General features: G+C 44.3%; 1 non-coding gene across 1 annotated transcript; it reads right to left on the bottom strand.

Moving 5' to 3' along the window:
- Positions 1–419: 419 nt before the first annotated feature.
- Positions 420–491, bottom strand: trnad-guc (transfer RNA aspartic acid (anticodon GUC)). The gene has a single exon. It is a non-coding gene; the product is annotated as a tRNA-Asp (tRNA).
- Positions 492–2,597: the final 2,106 nt, after the last annotated feature.

Here is a 2,597-nt window from a genome sequence, read left to right on the forward strand (position 1 = left end):
TTTCCCTGCTCCTCAAATAATTTTTCTCTGGACCTTGACTAACAAAGAGATAGAAAGTAAGTCTTCTTTCAACAGTGGCATGTGGAAAGTTAAACAAATTGTCATCAAAGAAGTAGTTAAAATAGATTCACTGAAACATGCATCATTTTCATTGCTGTATGTGAGATCTTTCATGTCTGCGCCTGTTCCGAGACCTGTCTCTCTCTGTTTCGGGCTGGTGACAGCGCGATTCTGCGTTTCATTTCTTGCCCATCATTGTGGTTCTCACATCGAGCTGAAGCGTGAGGCAGAGAGCAGATTTTTAAAATCGCTGTGAAATCAATTTGTGGAAGTGGGAAAGGCCGAGTCAGTTTTTCATTGTATTTTCAACATCCAATATTGCAGATAAGTGAAAGTGAAGCTTCGAAAGCAGCAATAAACTCCTCGTCGGGGAATTGAACCCCGGTCTCCCGCGTGACAGGCGGGGATACTCACCATTATACTAACGAGGAATTAGTGCAGACAGTTGCCGTATATTCACCACAGATGCTTCACGTTTCAGTGAATCTGTTTGAACTGTTCATTTGATGACAGTTTGTTTCACTTTCCACGGACCACTGTGGAGCATTCGCGATGCAGAGAAACTCGTGGATAGCACGTTTAGCGAGTTGGTCACACCGCAGGTAAAGGGTATACAGGCAGGAAGTGAATGGGTGACCACCAGGAAGAGTAAGAGATGCAGGCAGGTGGTGCAGGGGTCCCCTGTGGCCATCCCCCTCTCAAACAGATATGCCACTTTGGATGCTGTTGGGGGGGATGACTTATCAGGGGAAGGCAGCAGCAGCCAACTTCCTGGCACCACGGGTAGCTCTGCTGCACAGGCTGGGAGGAAAAAGAGTGGCAGAGCTATAGTGATAGGGGACTCAATTGTAAGGGGAATAGACAGGCGTTTCTGCGGCCGCAACCGAGACTCCAGGATGGTGTGTTGCCTCCCTGGTGCAAGGATCAAGGATGTCTCGGAGCGGCTACAGAACATTTTGGAGGGGGAGGGCGAACAGCCAGCTGTCGTGGTGCACATAGGCACCAACGATATAGGTAAAAAGGGGATGAGGTCCTAAAAGCAGAATATAGGGAGTTAGGAGGTAAATTAAAAAATAGGACCTCAAAGGTAGTAATCTCAGGATTGCTGCCAGTGCCACGTGCTAGTCAGAGTAGAAATAGGAGGATATTTCAAATGAATACGTGGCTAGAGGAATGGTGCAAGGGGGAGGGATTCAAATTCCTGGGACACTGGAAACGGTTCTGGGGGAGGTGGGACCAGTACAAACCGGATGGTCTGCACCTGGGCAGGGCCGGGACCGCTGTCCTAGGAGGAGTGTTTGCTAGTGCTGTTGGGGAGGGTTTAAACTAAAGTGGCAGGGGGTTGGGAACCTGAGCAGGGAGAGAGAGGAAAGCGTAACAGGAAGGGACAGAAGGTATGGAGTAATAGGTAAAGTGTTAAAAAAGGAAAAAGCAGGAACTAAGCGTCACAAAACAGATTTGAAAGTTCTTTATCTGAATGCACGTAGCATTCGTAATAAAATGGACGAGTTAACGGCACAAATAACTACGTATGGGTATGATCTTGTGGCCATTACAGAAACATGGCTGCAGGGTGACAACGACTGGGAATTAAATATGCCAGGGTATTTAACAATCAGGAAGGACAGGCAGGAAGGAAGGGGAGGTGGGGTGGCTATGTTAATAAAGGAAGGAATCACTGTAATACAGAGAAATGATATTGGGACAAAGCATCAAGATAATGAAACAGTTTGGGTGGAGATAAGGAATAATAAGGGGAAAAAAACATTAGTGGGCGTAGTATATAGGCCTCCTAATAGTTGCAACTCTGCTGGAAGAAGTATTAATCAGGAGATAGTCGGGGCATGTAATAAGGGAACAGCCATAATTATGGGGGATTTTAATTATCATATTTACTGGACAAATCAAATTGGGCAGAGCAGCCTTGAGGACGAGTTCATTGAGTGCATCAGGGATGGATTTCTTGAGCAGTATGTAACTGATCCTACAAGGGGGCAGGCAACCTTGGACCTGGTCCTGTGTAATGAGTCAGGATTAATTAATAATGTCCTAGTTAAGGATCCCCTTGGAACGAGCGACCACAACATGGTTGAATTCCATATCCAATTAGAGGGTGAGAAGGTTGATTCTCAAACAAGCGTACTGAGCTTGAATAAAGGAGACTATGATGGTATGAGAGCGGAATTGATTAAAGTGGACTGGGAAAATAGATTAAAGGGTAAGACGGTACATGAGCAGTGGTGTTCATTTAGGGAGTTATTTTACAACTTTCAAAATAAATATATTCCACTGAGGAAAAAAGGGTGTAAAAGAAATGACAGCCATCCGTGGCTAAGTAAAGAAATCAAGGATAGTATCCGACTAAAAACAAGGACATATAAGGTAGCCAAACTTAGTGGGAGGATAGAAGATTGGGAATTCTTCAAAAGACAGCAAAAAGTAACTAAAGGATTGATTAAGAAAGGGAAGTTAGATTATGAAAAGAAATTAGCAAAAAATATAAAAACAGATAGCAAGAGTTTCTATAGTTATATAAA

The sequence above is a fragment of the Heptranchias perlo genome, chromosome 35 (genome assembly GCF_035084215.1).
Source record: "Heptranchias perlo isolate sHepPer1 chromosome 35, sHepPer1.hap1, whole genome shotgun sequence".
Taxonomy (NCBI): Eukaryota; Metazoa; Chordata; class Chondrichthyes; order Hexanchiformes; family Hexanchidae; genus Heptranchias; species Heptranchias perlo.